General features: G+C 39.3%; 1 protein-coding gene across 1 annotated transcript in view; it reads left to right on the top strand.

Annotated features, from left to right (window-relative positions):
• Positions 1-10325: 10325 nt before the first annotated feature.
• Positions 10326-22062, top strand: part of LOC137009515 (acidic mammalian chitinase-like) — a 31321-nt gene continuing 19584 nt past the window's right edge. Inside the window, exon 1 of the mRNA XM_067371801.1 lies at positions 10326-10572. The gene's annotated coding sequence lies outside the window, so the exon portion shown is untranslated. The remainder of the gene's footprint in view (positions 10573-22062) is intronic.

Raw genomic sequence — 22062 nt, 5'->3', positions numbered from 1 at the left:
GTTTCTCTGGCTGACTTGAACAATGAAACTCTTCCCACGCTGTGCTTAAAACAGCTTACTCCAACTCGGTAGCTTTTCACCTTCACAGGTGAAGAGGCCCCTTTACAAATGATCTGTGTAACTAATAACACCTAAATTATAAATAATATATCACTTATTATAACAAAACTTATAATAACAAACTTAACCCTACTACTTTAAGCCTTAATACTCACCTTCACGTGTTTGTTTTTATATAACAGATCACACTAACGCGGTAGCTTTAACCCTCGCGGGTAAAGAGGCTCCTTTCCAAACAGCACGCGGCCACGAGGCAACTTTCACCTTCACAGGCAAAGAGGCTCCCGTCCACCAGCTATTATAATGAAACAAAGCAACTGAATCTTACCGTTAACAGCTCTATCGATAGCCAGGAGGCAAAAAAGAGAAAGGGCGGGTGATTAACACCTGTATATATAGACGGTGATTGCAAGCGGGGCGTGGTTAATTTGATATACCGTCTCCTGACAGCTCATCCTTAGCAAGGCTGACCCATACTGTGGCGTGTTGACTGAAGTGAAATAGAACGAATATTCAAGCCGTTTATCCATTTTGGTTTTATTGTTTTTCCTTTTGGTGGATTAGAACAAAGTGTGATTAAAATGAAAATAAAAATATGAAAAAACGACTCGAGATTTGTTTATTTATGCTCGTGAGGAGGGTCGAATATGTGATAAATTAATGCTTTCTTCCTTTTTCCGTTTAGAAGACAAAAACGAAAAAACAAATTATACGAAGGTACACGGACCCTTGGGAAAAAAGGAAAAACACCAAAAGGAAAAACAATAAAACCAAAATGGATAAACGGCTTGAATATTCGATTTCTACATGGGCGGGAATAAAACGCCCCTTTCCGCTGATTGGTCAACCAAAGATAAAGCCGCGCCATCAGTTCTCAGCTCCAGAATCAGCTCCGCGCAACAGTAGACTATATATCCGATACATTTGTACGGAATATTACAGAGTTTATTGCAACTAAATTTAATCTAGTTCTCATCAAACAGCCAGACTAATAAATAGCTCGACACAACCCGTGCCAGGGCAGAGCCTAGACAGAGCTTTCTTCGGTATTCATTCGCGTGCCGTGAAATACTAATTTATCGTAATAAATATTAATTTACGTGGCATCACAACTTTGGCACACTTATTAGCCTCAATCTGTGTGCCGGACTGTGTGCCGCACTGGACAGCGCTGAGACTGGTCAGTCTACTGAAGCGCAGAGCAGAATCGATTCAAGGGTCAAGTCATCTTCATTTATATAGCGCTTCTTACAATACATATTGTTTCAAAGCAGCTTCACAGTGATAATAGGAAAATTAATAGACAGCGTTTGTTTTGGCTTTGCAGCAGCTATAAAGTCTATCGAGCTAAAGGTTTTGATTGAATCACTTTCGTTGTAAAAATCAATAATTATTAACTTAAATGACGCTTAAATGACACATTTTTTAACTGAAAACAGAACAGAAACAGAAACTTTCAATGCGTCTTGCCGTTCATTACGTGTTTAAGGGTTATTGCCATCTTTTACCATCAAAAAATTAATTAGTAAAATAAGCTATATTTAAAATAGCTATATATTATTAAAGGCATGCCATTTTTAATTTAAAATCTTACATTTAGTCAATACAATTATATTTTTTACATTATTTTGTTTCAAAGGCATCTTGCACTGCAGAGGTGGCAATGCAGCATCTGAAGTTGCTTTTAGATGTATTTACACAATTAATGCTGCTTAGAGAGGTCCGCTAATACATTCACACAGCAGAGCAAATACATAATGCAATTACATTAATTTTATGTTTTATACAAAATGATTTGAATACAGAAATATTAAATAAATTACAAGATGAAGCGAATATAAAATATCGCCAGTAGGTGGCAGCAAGTCACTCTGTTAATGAACGAGTGATTTTATTCAATCGATTCGCTCGAAACGCTGATTCATTCAGTAATAAAAGGCTGTATGGCTGGTGAATCACTCAAAGACTCGGATTCATTCACGAATTTACTACTATAGGCTACTCTGTGCGCCTTATGTCAGGAGTCGCACAATGATCTGTGACTGATTTAGAAATTTAGCTGGCAGAAAAAAATATAACATTGTTTTGAGGGACATACTCAGTGTTAATGAAATAAACGGTTCAAAACAATGTCAGGACTGCTGATCTGCACTTCACTACAATGTAACACTCTGCGCTGTTCGTCGTGCATTTTTGGTGCACAGATTTCAAGAGACGATCAGCTAAATAAAACAGGCGGTGTGCCAATTAGGGGTAGTTGTGACAGCAGATGCAATATAAATAAATTAATATTTAATATGATAAACTAATTCCACCGCATGTAAATGTATGCGCAGGCAGAAGAAAGCTATGGTCTGCAGGGTTTGTGTCGAGCCATTCATTAATCTGGTTGTTTGATGAGATATAGACCCAGATAAAATTTCTGATACATTCTCTCCGCGCTGTCCAGCGCGTCGCGTTGCTCCAGCAGAGATTTTTAGAATTGGTCAGCTAAATAAAACAGCGGTGTGCCAAGCAAATACATAGGCTAGGAGTAGTTGTGAGAGCAGATGCCACGTAAATTAATATTTAATACGATATAAATCCGCCAAATATTAATATTTAAACTTACGCGAATGAGTAGCTTATAAGAAAGCTCTGTTTAGGCTCTACCCCGGCACGGGTTGTGTCAAGCTATTTATTAGTCTGGCTGTTTGATGAGAACTAGATTAAACGTAGTTGCAATAAACTCTGTAATAATCCGTACAAATGTATCGGATATATAGTCTACTGTTGCGCGGAGCAGATTCTGGAGCTGAGAACTGATGGCGCGGCTTTATCTTTGGTTGACCAATCAGCGGAAAGGGGCGTTTTATTCCCGCCCATGTAGAAATCGAATATTCAAGCCGTTTATCCATTTTGGTTTTATTGTTTTTCCTTTTGGTGGATTAGAACAAAGTGTGATTAAAACGAAAATAAAAATATGAAAAAACGACTCGAGATTTGTTTATTTATGCTCATGAGGAGGGTCGAATATGTGATAAATGAATGCTTTCTTCTTTTTTCCGTTTAGAAGACAAAAACGAAAAAACAAATTATACGAAGGTACACGGACCCACAAGTCACCTCTCGATGCATCCTCGATAAAAGGGGCGGATCAAGAACACATCCGGGGATTTGAACTGTACTTGGCTAGATGTGAACTTTAAATTGGAACAGTACACTGAAAAAAAAAATGATTTTTTTGATGCTGTTCACTTTATTTAAACAACTTATTTTGATTCAACACCATTGTATTAGGTTTCTGGTTCAAATTCAATGCTTCATGTTAAATTAAATTGAAACAATTACTTTTTGACTTAACTTGATGTTTTTATATTAAAATAACATGTTTCAGTCAAGTAAACCCAACCAGGACTTAATCAAACAGGATTTTCATTTCCCATCATGCTTTGCAAAGGGGCTGAACTAGGAGTGTAAATGTTGAAATAAAGTGTTATTTTAAGCAGTTTTTAGGAAGATGAGAAAATGGAAAGACTTTTTAATATTTACTGTTCTATTATGTTGGTATTTAAAAGTTTCTGTTAATTAATAGTTTTAGGGTTACCATTGTGATGATTTGTTGAAAATAAGTTTGTTTTGATGTCACCGTGATCGAGGTCAGCGCTTACTTCAGTTAGGCAGTTTGACTCTTGACCATTTTAGTAGTAATGTTTTTTTTGGCTGCTCTTGCTGTTTGTTATTGCCAGAAAAGCAAGAGACAAGCTGGTGCCAGCTGTTCAATGATATGAGTAGTTGTCATCATGTTATGGCTCTGTTCCCTGATCTAATGATTGAGTTTTATATGAAAAAATATTATTTATATTAATATATAGAATATCTTTTCCAGAACAACTAAAAAAAGAAAGTTACAAAAAACAGATCAGAATAATAAATCCTTTGAAACACCTGTAATATTTATTCACACACAGAGATCAAGAATCAGCGTATGATTCTCAACAATGGTGACATGCTTTCATGCTGCAATGCATTCTGGGTGCCTCATACAAAACTCATCCATGACTCCCAGAATGCATTGCAGCATGAAGCATGTCACCATTGTTGAGATTCATATGCTGATTCTTGATGTCTGTGTAAGTGAATCTTGCAGGAGGTAAGAAGTGTTTAGTGAACAATATGTTTTTCAAACTTTCTGATTAAGATGTTTTTATTGTTATAACTCAAAAAAGATTCAGCACAAAGTTAACCACTTTCTGCTCATAAAAAGCTCAGTGAGTTAAACCACTAAATGACGGCTATATTTTTATCATTTAGTAGCTGACCACATGGTCTGTTGTTTTTCTTGCCACAACAAACAGCCAGAGAAACACTAAAACAGTAAAACACTAAAACTTATTTTCAACAAATCATCAACATCTAAACTCTGGTAATTCTCAATAACAACTTTTGTAGATGAATGTCAGAAATAAAGTCAGTCTGGTTAGTAATAAGTGAAGCTGGTAATGCTGTTTGTGGAGATGTTTAATCATATCATCAGAGATTTAATGTCTTTTATCTTCAGTTGATTTCATCGAAGGCTGTGGTTGAAGTCGTAGTTGTTGTTTCTCTGTCTTTCAGTGATTCTGCTCATTATCACCTAATTATCTCATTAAATCCAGCATGTTTCTGTGTTTCATTTAACAGCCTGTAGTGTGCACACTGAGCAGTGTTCAGTTCATCTGGGCTAACCCATGTGGGGCCTTCATGGAAACCGAGGACAAAAATGTCTGGGCCCCAGTTAGGCTGCCCAGGTGACACCCATCTGGGCCCCACCATGCTATGTTGGCTGGGTTGTAAAACCATTTTCACCAATGGACTTATGATCAATTTAGGCTTTGCAGTGTTTTTGGTTTAGGCAGTTTAGGATGAATCCAGTATCACTTCTAGATTTCTAACACAGAACATCACAGAAGTTATGTAAATCACAAAATTAAACAAGGAGAATTAATTGTAAAAATCTATGTGTATGAAAACACTTTATTTTTTATTTATTTATTGCTTTTTATTTATTTTATTTTAAATGAACACTATTGATTCTAGTTAATTTAACATTGTTGATTCTATTGGATTTTACTTGTCTCAATCATGTGGAACCACTGTCCATGATTGAATTAAGTTGGACATAACTATTTTACATAGTTTCTTCCTTAGTCAGTTGTTTTGTCACAACTCTAAAAATAAACCTTTAATGTTAATAAAAACTAAGTTGGTTGTGTGGAAACACTGTCCATAATTGACTTTTTAGTTTAAAGTGTCATTTTTTTGAGTGTATCGCCGGGATGATAATAATCCTCCGGTCTATAATGAACATGTTTATCGAAGCAGATGCAGAAGTGAAGTCCCTTCTCTTCACCTGCTCAAAACACACCGGCACGGAAGATAGCAGCGTCCTTTTTCTTGTTATTAAACCTCTGGACTCGATGTCCTGACAGGCTGGAGTTTGTGCAACCTCCACAAACACAATAATTTACCATGACGATGATAAAAAGAGTACAAAAACTACCGAAAACACACTGATTCATGACGGCTGTTGCTTAATACCACCTACTCTGCACTGAGTCAACACAGAAGCCGTTTCTCAATATGTGTAGGCCTACTTGTTTGTATTTGTGTTCTTGTGGACTTGTGAAACGTCATCAGTCGCTGTCCAAGTACACTCAAAAAAAATAACTCTTTGAACGAACATAAAAAAATCATGGAAAGTATTTCCAGATTATTAAGTTGCTTTATTTCAGCATTATGCAAATCTGTTATTCCAATTTAATGTACTTACGTTGGGTCAACTTAATTTATTAAGGTTGATTCAACTTATTTGTTGGGCACAGCTTAATTTAATAGTGTCAGCCCAACTAATTTGCAATGTTTTGGACCAACTCATTTACTTAAGTTGATCCAATCTATGCAATTTAAATTAGCCTAACAAAAGTGCTTAATGCTGAAAGAAAGCCATTTAATCACATGGAAATCCTTTCCATGATTTAATTACATTAATTCAAAGAATAGCTTTTGAGTGTTAATAAATTAAAACCTTTTTACCATACACTCAAAAAAATTGACACTTTAAACTGACAGTGTTTCCACACAACCAACTTAGTTTTTATTAACATTAACGGTTTATTTTTACTCCATGCAGAATCGTGTGACAAAACAACTGACTAAGGAAGAATCCATGTAAAATAGTTATGTCCAACTTACTCAATTCAATCATGGACAGTGGTTCCACATTAGCCTGGATGCCAGCCGAACTTAGCCCCGCCCACACCATTTTGAGGTCGGGGAGTTCGGTCTGGACATGAGGTGCGTTCACGTGGCCTCGTAATTCCTGTAGTTACGAGATTCTGCTGTAGATTAATTTAGGCATTGACAGTGCTGCCATGGAAACGCATAATTCCCAGTTCAAGGACCAAAAGGACGTGAACAGCTCCGAATATAACGTCACGTGTTGTCATTTCAAGATTCCGGTAAATACGAGGTGACGTGTCGTGAACGCAGCTTTGATCCGTAGAGGAGTAATTATGCCCGAACAGAAACTGTTCGGACCAATCACATTGTCAGGGCGATGATTGACAGATTATCAGATTACCAGAAACGTAATCAGCCACGTCATCAAAGAGCGCTTGGGGAGTTTGATTGACAAGCGATCTAACCAATCAGAATGCCGCATCCGCTTTTGTCCGACAAAGCAGTCAGGAGTTAGAAGATTAACATCGGTGGAGTTAAACTTGAAAAATTGTGCATATTGACGTCTTTCCGCGTTTGAAACAACATTCATTCTCATGTTCATTCATGTTTATTTGATGCTATAAATGGACTAGTAGGAAGAGATGATCGGTTAACGAGCCTCTTGAGCTGAGGCGCTACAGCAATCTGTCACGATCATGGTCACAACACATTAAAGAGCCACAAAACGTTTTTTATTGTTTGAATTTTTTTATTAACTACACGGTTTGAAAGCTGGGGCTCTGTTTAATATCATAAGTAACCTGTCCTGTCTTGTCTGTCAACGTGTTGTCAGTTTCCTCTTTGCTCCGCCATGTATTTTCCACTCTGTGTGGCGTGACAGCGCCACGGCTTGTCGGACAAAGCAACAGTAACTAAGGGGGGCGAGTCTTTGCGAAAGGTCAATTAGTTTACAACAATGATGGTTGTTGTTGAAGAACTGAGATGTGTAGATTCTGCCATCCCGTCCGTTATAGAAGATATCGACAGCGCATTAATTTTAAAAGAGGAACAGAGGACCGCGATCAAGGCATTTGTCGATGGGAAAGATGTCTTTGCCGTCCTTCCTACGGGATTCGGCAAAAGTTTGATTTATCAGCTGGCCCCGATGGTCGCTAAGAAGAGTTCTGTTGACAACAATGCGTCGCTCAACATACGTCACTTACTCTGTAGCTCTGATTGGTTGTAGGTCTATCCAATTGAGGTCTTTTTCTGGATCGGTTGAAATACGCCCCCATAATCAAAGCCCAATGGAGCAGTATCAGACTCATATTCGAACTAGAATTGAGTATGACCACGACAGGCTAGTTCCACATGATTGAGACAAGTAAAATCCAATAGAATCAACCATGTTAAATTAACTAGAATCAATTGTATTAATTTGAAATAAAATAAATAAAAAGCAATAAATAAATAAATAAAAATTGTTTTCATATACATATATTTTTACAATTAATTATTCTTGTTTAATTTTGTGATATACATAACTTTTGTGATGTTCTGTGTTAGAAATCTAGATGTGATACTGGATTCATCCCATATTGCTTCAACAAAAAAACATTGTAAAGCCTAAACTGATCAAAAGTCCAATGGTGGCAATGATTTTACAATCAACATAGGCTTACAATGCCTTTGGGAAACATGACCTAGAACACTACCACAATGATTACTTTCTTAATAAAGTAATTTGAAAGTGTATAAGCAGGTCCTCAAGCCAAGCACAAGTGCAACACTTCACCACAATGGTAACCCTAAAACTATTAATTAACAGAATTTATGTTTAAATACCAACATAATAGAACAGTAAATATTAAAAATTCTTTCCATTTTCTCATCTTCCTAAAAACTGCTTAAAATAACACTTTATTTCAACATTTACACTCCTAGTTCAGCCCCTTTGCAAAGCATGATGGGAAGTGAAAATCCTGTTTGATTAAGTCCTGGTTGGGTTTACTTTACTGAAACATGTTATTTTAATATAAAAACATCAAGTTAAGTCAAAAAGTAATTGTTTCAATTTAATTTAACATGAAGCAATTGAATTTGAACCAGAAACCTAATACAATTGTGTTGAATCAAAATAAGATGTTTAAATAAAGTGAACAGCATCAAAAAAAATCATTTTTTTTTTCAGTGTACTGTTCCAATTTAGAGTTCACATCTAGCCAAGTACAGTTCAAATCCCCGGATGTGTTCTTGATCTGCCCCTTTTATCGAGGATGCATCGAGAGGTGACTTGTGCAGACTTAAGGCAGCCAGGTATCCCAGAATGCATCTCTCACTCACCAACCAGCAAGCTTCAATAGTAAAGGAGAAAACCCACGTAATTTAAATATATTACTGTTTTATATAGTTTTTCAGGTGAGAATATGCTGGTTTAAAGCTCAAACTTGTGGTTTATTGATAAAGATGGCGCCTTTCTGACAATTTGATCTGACGTTGTCGGATTGCGAGATCCAGGCGATCACCGGACGCTCAGCACTCATGTACCCAGCCGAGAGCATCCTTCTGAGGTTTGCTATGTGGCGTTTCATAACTTTATATATGGCTATATATAACTTTTGTATCCTACTAAAGCGCTGATTTTGTACGCTTGACTGTTTGCTTTATTTCTTATTGTATATTCTTATACCTTTTTATAATGGCTATTGATCATTAAAACTGACATTTAACAAAAAGAGACAGGATTGTGTTTTATGTTATAGCCCATTTCATTTAATTATAGTGAAGATAATCAGATTATGCACAAATAGAATGTTTAATAGTTTTGAAATTTATACGAGGCAGGGTTGTTTAATGTTTCATTTTGTATGCAGACATCAATCACTTGTTGCCTGAGGCTATTAATGTTTTTGTTTGTTTTTTAAATAAAACGAAAAGAGGCAGAGTGGTGTTTTATAACACATTTCGTTTTATTGTTGGCTAAAATATACATACAGAGATAACCGGAGAAGCCAGAGCGATCTGAGTGACGTTATCAAGTACGCTGCTGTGCCATTTGCAGAATCAACGGACTTGTGTTCTCCCGTCCACGGGAGTTCGTTCTCCTGAGTCGAACTCAGAGATGGGCACTCGAGTTATGGAAAAAAAAAAAGATTAATTGCGACTTTTTATCTCAGAATTCTGACTTTTTACCTCGCTGTTAGAATAGAATAATTCAACTTAATAATACAAAGAATCATAATACAAAAAGATCTATTCAAAATACAATCATAATACAAAAAGATCTATTCGGGTTGAGCGATCCAGCACAGAAAAGCTGGTACCAGGGTATCAAATGGAAGACTCAGACACAGAGAGTGCAGTTCAACCAAGATACAAAGTTTATTTGGCCAGAGAGCCAATTATATATTGAAAATATAGGAAGTGAAAATGGCAATTCAGCATTAATACAATCAGTAGGGGTTGTGCACAACTCTAAGAAAAGTAACATGTTTTCTAAGCATGATGTAATGGCTAGACAGAGATACAGAAACACAAAAACGGGCACAGGATGTTCTTATAATCTTACAATGGCCACTTTAAGACAGAAAGTCTTACCCATTGAACATCCATGTGCATTTATATCTATTCATTTATATGAAAATAAGAAATGATTACATATATGTAAATTATTTTTGAACTTTGTCCTATACACAATCACTGTTCCCCCACTGACGCAATAGGTCCTCTAAGGACATTAATAAACTTCGCTTTGATATATTGTGAAAATCCTGTTCTGTATTTTGAACAGGTAGAACACAACTCTATCTGGATATGATCTCTGAAGGATTATGTTCTCCAATCTTGGTTCTGACTCTAGGGAACTTTTAACCAATATTCTCGCTGAATGCTTCAACAGCTACTATGAATGAACACTGTGTGAAACTCTCTAGCGGTGGTACCTCCATCATATGAATTTGGCCCTTAGTGCATACAGGGTTGTGTAAGGAGTTAGCACTGTTTGACTCAATGGGTCATATATCTTCTCGCTTTGGATTACCCCCACCTCACTATTTGAGGTAGTTCCTTGCTCAGCTTAATCAGTGTTTTTCCTCCTCCCTTATGGGGAGTAAGGTGAATCCCCGTTCGAGATTCTATTTTTGAATTGGAGCTTGCCTGTTCTCCTGTAGGACCGTGCTTTATTCTTGAAGCGTGTATCCACTGCGGTTGGTAATCTGTCAGGACTCCTGTCCTGGTTACTGCGATCACAGTGGCTGGTCCAAGATACCTCGGTTCTCCCACCTTCGTTGGTTTTAAGCTTTTGATCAGCACACTTTGTCCTGGAACGAAAGGGTGAGTGGGGTTTTCTGAGGGAAGAGGAAGCCACAAAGAGACATCAGCACATATGGAATTAAGTTTCTCAATGAGGGAAGTTACGTAGTCATCACCTCCAGGTCACCTAGGGAAGTAATGCCTGCACGACCTTTAACCCATGGAGTCGGGAAAGGCCTGCCAATTAATATTTAAAATGGTGAGAGTTTAGTTGTGGAAAATGGAGTCATTCTTATCTCTGTCAAAACCATCTATTGACCCATTTCTTTCCCGTATCGATGACGGCTTTTGTGAGACAAAGTTAGACGTTAGACGAAGACTCTGGATGTTACGGTATGTGGAAATTCCTATTAATCGCTAGCGCTTTGGCTAAAAGTTGCATTACGTTTGGCGCAAATGGCGTCCCATTATCACTGTCAATAGTGGTAGGTATGCCAAATCGAGGAATTATTTCTTTGGTCAGAACCTTTACCACAGTTTTAGCATTTTCTTTCGCACATGGGAATGCTTCTGGCCACTTCGAAAATCAATCCACAATTACCAAAAGATATTTTACAAACTACCTATTGTTGGCATACGCGTTAAGTCAATCTGCACATTCTGAAACGGTGCTTGCTGATGTGGTAGTGCATCATGATTAATTGGTCTGTGCGGATTTACTTGTGCACACGTAAGACATGAGTCTAGAATGAGCTTCGCAGTTTTGTGTACATCTGCAATACAATACAACTGATTGATTACTTGTACTACTTTTGCACAACTTGTGTGTGACAAACCATGGTAATGTCTGATGAGGATTATTAATCCTAACTTTGGAAGTGCTATTCTTCCTTTTTCATCTCTCAAGATCCCTTCTTTATCTGGGGCACAGCCATGTTTTCCCAATGCTCTAAGTCAGCCTGTGTCGGTTGACTCTGCAGGATCTTAATGTCAATATCAGGTATATTAGTTATATGCACGGTCATAGTTACCTGACTCTGGTTACCCATATCGAACATTGGTCTGATTTGGGCCTTCGCTGCTTCTTTGGCTATTTCATCTACTTTTCTGTTCCCTATGGCTTGTTCGCTATCCCCTGTTGCGTGACCTTTTACCTTTACTATGGCCACTTCGGCGGGTAACTGAACTGCCTTAGTTAATTGTCCTATTAAATTCGAACGAGCTATGGGTTTTCCATCTGCTGTTTTGAATTCTCTAGCTTCCCATGTTTTGGCAAAGTGATGTACCACCCCCCATGCATACTTTGAATCAGTGTAAATTGTTACACGTTTTCCTGCCATCAGCTCACATGCTCGTATTAATGCAACCAATTCAGCAGCTTGAGCAGAATTGTAGTCCAAGGCAAAAGCCTCTATTACTTCTCCAGTGTCTGACACCACTGCATAGCCACAAAGATAAACCCCATCAGAAGGTTTCAAACATGCCCATCAACATATACACCCCCCCACCATAACACCATTCTTTCTGCCATCTGTACAACCAGAGCAGCCGCAGCTACAGCACAAAGACATGCTGGCATACCTGAAGCTATCCCAGCCAACATAGCATGGTGGGGCCCAGATGGGTGTCACCTGGGCAGGCTAACTGGGGCCCAGACATTTTTGTCCATGGTTTCCATGGAGTGCAATGCATTCTGGGAGTCATGGATGAGTTTTGTATGAGGCACCCAGAATGCATTGCAGCATGAAAGCATGTCACCATTGTTGAGAATCATACGCTGATTCTTGATATCTGTGTGTGAATAAATCTTGCAGGTGTTTTAAAGGATTTAATGTACATTGTATTTTTCAGATTTATTTTTCTGGTCTGTTTTTTTAACTTTCTTTTTTTAGTTGTTCTGGAAAAGATCCAGCACAAAATTAATATTTTTTCATATAAAGCTCAGTCATTAGATCAGTGAACAAAGCCGTAACATGATGACAACTATTCATATCATTGAACAGCTGACATCAGCTAAACACGTTGCCTCTTGCTTTTCTTGCCATAGCAAACTGCAAGAGCAGCCAAAAAAAAAAACATTACTACTAAAACGGTCAAGAGTCAAACTGCCTAACTGAAGTAAGCGCTGACATCGATCACAGTAACATCAAAACAAACTTATTTTCAACAAATCATCAACATCTAAACCTCTGGTAATTCTCAATAACAACTTTTGTAGATGAATGTCAGAAATAAAGTCAGTCTGGTTAGTAATAAGTGAAGCTGGTAATGCTGTTTGTGGAGATGTTTAATCATATCATCAGAGATTTAATGTCTTTTATCTTCAGTTGATTTCATCGAAGGCTGCGGTTGAAGTCGTAGTTGTTGTTTCTCTGTCTTTCAGTGATTCTGCTCATTATCACTTAATTATCTCATTAACTCCAGCATGTTTCTGTGTTTCATTTAACAGCCTGTAGTGTGCACACTGAGCAGTGTTCATTTCATCTGGGCTAACCCATGTGGGGCCTTCATGGAAACCGAGGACAAAAATGTCTGGGCCCCAGTTAGGCTACCCAGGTGACACCCATCTGGGCCCCACCATGCTATGTTGGCTGGGATATTATCTAATTTCTTAGACAGGTATGCTAATGGTCTATAAGTGGACCCATGCTGTTGCAACAGGACACCAATAGCTACCCCCTCCGCCTCGCGGGCATGCAAATGGAAATTTTTGCTGTAGTCGGGGAGGCCCAATGCTGGGGCCGTGGTGATGGCCTGTTTCCATGCCTCCTCTGTCCAGTTCAAAAGCGTATTTGGTGGAGCTTTATGATCAGTCAGGTTCCTCAGGTGCCTGTCATGCACCGCACAGTCAGGTATCCAGGATCTACAATAGGTCACTAGCCCCAGAAAGCTTTGAAGCTGCTGCACAGTTCGAGGGGACTTCATTTCTCTGATCATCAGGGCCCTCATTTATCAATGGTGCGTACGGACAGATTTGTGCGTAGTGAATGCGTAAGAACAGTTTCACGCAAAGTGTGGGATTCACCAACTTGTACTTATACGTAGAAATGTGTGTAAATATAAGCACACCTCTGAGCATGCTACACACTACACACAAAAATCATTTAAGAGTGTCACAGTATGCATTAAGCAATCCACATGTCCTGTGTTTCCTTTAATTATAAAACACTCAATTTATCATTTGTCTAGTTTTACACAATGCGTAATTGGTGTCAAACCGTACACTGTAAAAAAAAAAAAAAAAAAAGTGAAGTAAATACTACAGAATTAAGTAAAACTACTCAACTTTTCTGATACTGGTGTTCCCATCATGCACTGGGCCTTGACTAATTAATGAGGTCAATTTTTCGCTGTTTTCCAGCTGTTTTTACACTGTTTTATCATTGCTTTTGTGGTTAGGTTTAATAACTGGCCATTTTGTGACATTTGGAGTTCATTTTCTAATCAAAATGATTAGAAACAATGATTGCTTACTCATGTGCGTAAGAACTGCGTGCGCACGTTTGATAAATGCAGATTTTCTTGTACTTAGGCACATTCTAAATTTAATTCGTTGGACAAAATAAAGAAACGTTTCTACGCACTGTTGATAAATGAGGCCCCTGGTTTTGACCATACCTCTGGTCTTGAATGTTCTTGGTTTTGGAGGTCTGATCTTCACCTTTGAAATTAACACAAAGATGTGTAAATGTGTAAAATTAACACATTACAGGTGTTTTTGGCTGCACAGATTGTGTTGATGCTGTGAACAAATACACAGGTTGTGTTAATTTTAAAACTACACATAATACACTAAACAAATTGGTTCTTCAGCGGTTCTTTGCTGTGGTTAAGGTGCTATATAGCACCGCTGCCGTATAAAGAACCTGTCAAGCTCCTGTATGGTTCTTCAGCGGTTCTTTGCTGTGGTTAAGGTGCTATATAGCACCGCTGCCGTATAAAGAACCTGTCAAGCTCCTGTATGGTTCTTCAGCGGTTCTTTGCCGTGGTTAAGGTGCTATATAGCACCGCTGCCGTATAAAGAACCTGTCAAGCTCCTGTATGGTTCTTCAGCGGTTCTTTGCCGTGGTTAAGGTGCTATATAGCACCGCTGCCGTATAAAGAACCTGTCAAGCTCCTGTATGGTTCTTAAGCGGTTCTTTGCTGTGGTTAAGGTGCTATATAGCACCGCTGCCGTATAAAGAACCTGTCAAGCTCCTGTATGGTTCTTCAGCGGTTCTTTGCCGTGGTTAAGGTGCTATATAGCACCGCTGCCGTATAAAGAACCTGTCAAGCTCCTGTATGGTTCTTAAGCGGTTCTTTGCTGTGGTTAAGGTGCTATATAGCACCGCTACCGTATAAAGAACCTGTCAAGCTCCTGTATGGTTCTTCAGCGGTTCTTTGCTGTGGTTAAAGTGCTATATAGCACCGCTGCCGTATAAAGAACCTGTCAAGCTCCTGTATGGTTCTTCAGCGGTTCTTTGCTGTGGTTAAGGTGCTATATAGCACCGCTGCCGTATAAAGAACCTGTCAAGCTCCTGTACGGTTCTTCAGCGGTTCTTTGCTGTGGTTAAGGTGCTATATAGCACCGCTGCCGTATAAAGAACCTGTCAAGCTCCTGTATGGTTCTTCAGCGGTTCTTTGCCGTGGTTAAGGTGCTATATAGCACCGCTGCCGTATAAAGAACCTGTCAAGCTCCTGTATGGTTCTTCAGCGGTTCTTTGCCGTGGTTAAGGTGCTATATAGCACCGCTACCGTATAAAGAACCTGTCAAGCTCCTGTATGGTTCTTCAGCGGTTCTTTGCCGTGGTTAAGGTTGTTATATAGCACCGCTACCGTATAAAGAACCTGTCAAGCTCCTGTATGGTTCTTCATCGGTTCTTTGCCGTGGTTAAGGTGCTATATAGCACCGCTACCGTATAAAGAACCTGTCAAGCTCCTGTATGGTTCTTCAGCGGTTCTTTGCCGTGGTTAAGGTGCTATATAGCACCGCTACCATATAAAGAACCTGTCAAGCTCCTGTATGGTTCTTCAGCGGTTCTTTGCTGTGGTTAAAGTGCTATATAGCACCGCTGCCGTATAAAGAACCTGTCAAGCTCCTGTACGGTTCTTCAGCGGTTCTTTGCTGTGGTTAAAGTGCTATATAGCACCGCTACCGTATAAAGAACCTGTCAAGCTCCTGTACGGTTCTTCAGCGGTTCTTTGCTGTGGTTAAAGTGCTATATAGCACCGCTACCGTATAAAGAACCTGTCAAGCTCCTGTACGGTTCTTCAGTGGTTCTTTGCTGTGGTTAACCCTTTGAGCGGTACGGTCCCACATATGGGATTTTTATTTCAGTGCCCCTGGGCGTACGGTCCCACATATGGGATTTTGAACTTTCAGTGACGTCACATAACTGCCAGATTCAAACTGAGCTTTCGCGCTTTGGCTGCGAGACGGGAGAGCTCTTGTCACATATCACAACTATGCAGTGTTTTCAGCCACATAACGTTTCTTTTAAGGTTTCAGACATTTAAATACACATAAGCACCATTAAAACAATATATTTAGAGTTTATAAAATATACACTGATGTCAGACATCAGTGGAAGGAGCAATAACAATCCATTAAAATACAATTTGCCGAAATTTATTCATATCAGACACACATAATGGGCCCAAGTAACTACAAAGTTTACTCTATTATTCTTTCAGTTCACCAGCCACTTACTTGCATATATTTCGGGAGAAAATGATGAATTCACCTGCTGTAAATCCGACTGACAGGACTCTGTGAACTGCAGCGCAAACTAAGATGGCGGCGCCCATCTCCCGTTATAGATCAAGATAAAGATAATTTATAAAGGCTTTTAAACAACAAAACACACTCACTTACACATATTTGAGGATCGGAATATCAGATAGTTGATGACATGGTAAGCAATTTTGCGAATATTTTAAATAAACAAGGAAAAACAAAATAATAGCGATCCACCTGTCATACAGTGTTATTGTGGCTGCGCTCAGCGCTCGTGACACGCATGACACGTCGCTATGGAAACATTAAAGGCAAACGTTCTAAAATAACGGTCACCTTAAAAAAACTCACTCTGGGGGGACAGTTAGAATATTTTAAACTCACGCTCGAAAGGGTTAAGGTGCTATATCCCACGTAGAAGGCAACGTTCTCAGGACCTTATGCAACGTTCCCTAAAAGTTCTCAAAAATTTCAGAATTTTCATCACTTTTAGAGAACTTTTAGGCAAAGTTGCAAAAGGTCACGATAACTTCGCCTTCTACTTGTGTGTTTTATAGAAAATAATCAAGTTTGAAGTCACCGTTATAGAGGTGAGCGTCTGCTTTAGATGGGCTCTTTAGGCTCTTGCTATTTTAACATCAGGTTTTCTCTGGCTTCCTTAACTCTGTTTTTTTAAAACATTGATTTTTTTCTCTCACATTTTTTTGTTACAAATGTGCATTACAAACACACAGTTACAACAACTAAGGAAAAATAAAGTCAAAATGTCAAGGGTCAGGAGCCTAACTAAAGCAAGTGCTTACCTCCATAATGGTGACATTTTAAATTTTGATAAAACATCAACACCTCATTAAGAAGATTTGTATGAAAGAAACAAAGTCAGAGTGGTTTGTAATAAGGTGCTGAGATCTGAGTTTTGTGTGTCACCATTGTGCTGGAGAGTAGCGCCCGTGCTTCAGTCAGTGATGATCCAGAAACACTGATGTTCTGCTGCATGTTGCTTTATGTAAAGACAGTAACTGTGTAGTTGCTGATGCAGTGATACAGTAGTTACATTAGCTCGTGCATGTGCTGTTCTCAGTTAAAAGACTTTTAAGAAAAAACAGTTTTTGTTTGAACAGCCACTTTTGTTAGTCAGTTTAGCTCTAACTTTAAATTCAATTTTTTGACAAGGGCAGCAGGGACATTCTGAGAACAGTTCCAAATAACGCATGGTTCCCTAAACGTTCAGAGAATGTCCACCAAATAACGTCCCCCAAACCTTAAAAGAACTCCACATCGTGACCGTCTCTGAACATACTGGGAATATTACTAGACAACGTCCTTAATACCAGTGGGGATGTTCTGAGAATGTTCTGGGAATGTAACATTTCTAGCAGGGATAGCACCACTGCCATTCAAAGAACCCGTTAAGCCTCTGTATAGTTCTTTTAATGAGAACCACTGCTGGTGCTATTTGGCACCTCTTGTGGTTCTACATAGCACCATATGACAAAGGTGCTATACAGCACCTTTAAAGATAGGTGCTACATAGCACTTAAAAATGTTCCCCTATGATTACGAGCCAAAGAACTATTTTTGGTGCTATATATAGCACCATTTATGTTTAGAGTGTATGTGTAAAACAACTGAACTCTTCCAACACATTTTTATGCAATATTGACACAAAATGTGTAGAGTGTTACACATAATGTTATTTTTTTTACACATTTCTTTTTAGAGTGTATAAAGTCGCAATTGTGAGTTATAAATTCTGAATTCTGACTTATTTTCCTCATCCCCATATTTCCCCAAATCCTAATAATAAAATTAAATCATAATATTTATTAATGTAAAATGTGAAACCCACAACAATAAAAAAAAAAAATCAGAAATGTACTGCCCCCGTTTTTTAATTAATAGATAATAACAAATGAGAGTTTGGTGGTATTATGACCACTCACATACTGTAGGAAATGTCCCCGGTTTCCATTTCAGAAATTTGGTCACCTTAATGTATAGGCTATATACGTTTACAGTCAAGTTTACATACATGGCATGAATGAAATTGGAGTACATTACAGCACATAATTCAAAACTGTTTTGTGTGAGTGTGAGACTGTATGTATTTGTGAACATAATTTGTATCAGTGTTGAAACTGATTCAAGTAAAAACAGTGAAGAAGCATCGCGTGTGTAAGTTTATTCGTTTAATATAATAATTTACAGAAGTATTACAATGTTGAACTCCATCATATGATAATAATCCTCCGGTCTATAAGGAACGTTATCGAAGCAGATGCAGAAGTGAAATCCCTTCTCTTCACCTGCTCAAAACACACCGGCACGGAAGATAGCAGCGTCCTTTTTCTTGTTATTAAACCTCTGGACTCGATGTCCTGACTGGCTGGAGTTTGTGCAACCTCCACAAACACAATAATTTACCATGATGATGATAAAAAGAGTACAAAAACCATCGAAAACACACTGATTCATGCTTAATACCACCTACTCTGCACTGAGTCAACACAGAAGCCGTTTCTCAATGTGTACTTGTTTGTATTTGTGTTCTTGTGGACTTGTGAAATGTCATCAGTCGCTGTCCAAGTACTGTTCCAATTCAAAGGTTGTTTTTTTTTATTATTGAACATCAGAACACAACAAACAAAATATACACCGACAATGGCATTGACAGGAATAATTAAATGAGCATCAAGCAAGGCACATATCAGTTAAATAAATATTAATAAAAGAAAATTATTTTAAAAAAGAAATAATAAAATAAGATAAAATAAGATGGGGTCTCTTCATTCCTCTTCTAAGAGATCAAGGTCTCTTATTATTCCAGCAAGTTTCTGGGTCTTTTTCATTTTTGTACATTCCAATGAAGGAAGGTAATTACAAATAAAGTCTCTTTTAAATACAGAAAAATAAGGTTTCGTCTTCATACATTTGCATTTATGAATGAAAATTTTCTCAGAATCAACATTACATTAATAAAAAATTCTTTTTTTATATATCATCCAATAGCATTCCAAACATAATATGTTTCCTAGCAAAAGTGGACAGTGAATGAATCTTTGTTTCCAACCAATAAGACATATTTTCCCAAAACATATTAGAAAACACACAAGAAAAAAAAAAAAAGATGATCAGTTGTCTCTATATCTACACGACAGAAAGTACAGGCATTTTCTTCAAAATTAAACCGTTGTCTTAAATATTCGCTTGATTGATATATACCACTGAATATTTTAAAATGAGTTTCTTTAGCTTTAGGAGCCACTGGAAAACTAATATACTGTGTTCGCAATTTTTTTACAGATGGTTTATCATAAACTTGCAAAACACTGTTATGGTACAGAAGTGTCGGATATAACATGGAATTGAAACAAGAGCGAATAAGTTTGTAGGGAAGCATAGCCCTGAGGTCATTACCACTGAAAAAAAGAGATGAGAGTTCACAAAGTCTATCAGGCATGTTGACAAAAGTGTTATGTACCAAATTTACAAAACTTTTTGGAATGGCATTTAAGACGTGCTCAAATTGTTTACGTTCACACAGCAAATTATATTTGAAACAAAAATCTTTAAAAGATAACAATCTTCCATTTTCATCCATTAAATGAAGAACTGACCAAATACCTTTTTCAAGCCAATCAAGAATGCACAGAGACTTGTACCGAGATAAAATAAATCTATTGTTCCATATGGGGATTCTATGTGGAGTAAAATTGTGGTTATATAGTAACTTCCAATATAAGAAAATCTGCTGGTGAAAGGTCGATAGTTTGATTGGTAGTTTGGAAACAGTGAAATCACATCTTAATAGGAAATTAATTCCACCCATTTTTCTAAATATACCTCTGGGAATATAAAACCAGAAACTAGTTTCATTTGTTATAAAATGTTTAAGCCATTTGATCTTCAACATTGCATTTATACAATAGAAATCAAAGGCTTGTCAACCACCATTTTCGTAATCTTGTATAAGTTGTGCTCTCTTTATGTAGTGCACACGTTCCCTTTCAGTCGGTCACGTTCGACGTACGTCAGTAGTGACCGACGAATTGGGATATCGCTAGAGAGCCCCTATCAGCTTCGAGAGAACTAAAACAAGCCAATGGAATTGGCGTGCGATATTTGCATAATGCGCACCTCCCCTAACAGGTGGATATAAAAAGGGGGGCAGATGCAGTCGCACTCTGTCTTTCGCTTCGGAGCCTACCTGGTGTCCTGCGGCTGTTTGAACTTCAAGCCTCTGAAGAAGTTTCGGCGCTTGTGTTGGTGTGACGACGCCTGCAGCGAGGTCGCGAGTTGGAGTGAGCCGGGTGGAAACATCTACTGTTTTCCCAGCGTTCCGCTGTTCCACTGGTTGGTCTGCGATTTGGTCTGGTTCCTCCTGTGTTTTTCTAAACACGTCGTGACGCTCCCTGTGTGTCTCGACACAAAAGAGCTGAAGTTTCCCCTTCTAAAAGAGCTTCACAGACAGACACTGCGTCTTTTTCAAGATGTCATTCTGTCTGTGCGTTTCTGGAGGCGGTCGTTTCCTATCCTCTCTGACGGCCACGATCACTTTCTCTCATGTCTGCTTAGCGTGCTGAGACTGTGTTTGTGGGTGGTCATATTTTCTTATGGAAATATGTCCACGTCGGCCCGTTGTTTGCTCGCCTTTCTCGTAAGGGCTTGAGCGCTCAGCGCGCCGTGTGCCGTCGAATTGCCGGCTGACAGCGCGCGTTGCCACGGCAACCCTGCGCGCTGTCTGGCGCTCTAGATGCACGGTCGAGACTCGGCTGCCTTTAATGAGGTGGAGTCCCCTCACTTATTCCCCGATCTAGTTATTTTTCTGAATCAGAAAAGTGCTACTTTGGTTAATAAGCCTGGGTGACCAGAGGATCACAGTGGGGCAATACCCGCCGAGTCATTCTCCGTGGGCCCCCCACTCCTCTAGTGCATCGCAAACATGTTGTGACTATGTTCGTGGGTGGATCATGTTTAGATACATGGCCACGTCGGTGCCCAGGGTGCCGTGTGTCGTCCAGTTGGGCGGCCACGTTCACTGTCCAACATGGCTGGTAGCTTCTGCATGTGTTGCTGGTCCTCCTTAAAATAAATATGGAGGACCTAACATCTTAGTCAGGGCTCCAGCAGAGGATCAGATGTCGACTGCTACATTGGAGAGAGTATTGTTGGGCTCTGAACATGAAGATGAGGCTGAGCGTCCCACGGTTGTGGCGTGCTCATGCCGAATCGGATTCAGACTTGGCAACCATGCTTTCCCGGGTCCCTGGGGATGTCGTGCGACGCGTACTCGCCTTGCCCCGCCCCCTGGCTTAGCCCGGATGTGCATGAAAAAACTTGGCAGTTTGTGGCCTTTTTTGCCGTTAATATGGAACGCCAAGAGGGTCATAATCTGCACTACAAGTTTTTTCTCTCTCACTACCCCCTAGGGTGGGGTGGCAGTGCTACGGGCACACCACCTCTGCCCTGCATGAGTCTTGGCCCCTGGCAAGTCTGCAGTAGGTCAAAGCACTCATTGCATGTGGGTAGTTCTGAGTCGGGGTTGAGCTACGCAGGATGCAAATCAAAGCGCAGGCCCCTGGCCAGACAATGTCCACCATGGTGGTCCAGAAACACCCCTGGCGAGTCTTGCTGGGATGTGCCGTCGTCAAAGTGTGCTTTCTCGATGCGCTCATCTCACAAACTGGCCTTGAACCCAGCCCGCTCAACCCGCAGTCACCTGACTAGCGGGAGACGGTCCTGGAGATATGGCGACCTGGAGCTGACGTAAACGGTTCTTTCTCCCCGGAGGAGGGCCGGGTGGAGAATTGGTCTGTTCCGCCGCTGGCTCTCCGGAGTCCAGCGGTACCCACTAA

Source organism: Chanodichthys erythropterus, chromosome 20 (assembly GCF_024489055.1).
Source record: "Chanodichthys erythropterus isolate Z2021 chromosome 20, ASM2448905v1, whole genome shotgun sequence".
Taxonomy (NCBI): Eukaryota; Metazoa; Chordata; class Actinopteri; order Cypriniformes; family Xenocyprididae; genus Chanodichthys; species Chanodichthys erythropterus.
This window is presented reverse-complemented; position numbering and strand designations above follow the sequence as displayed.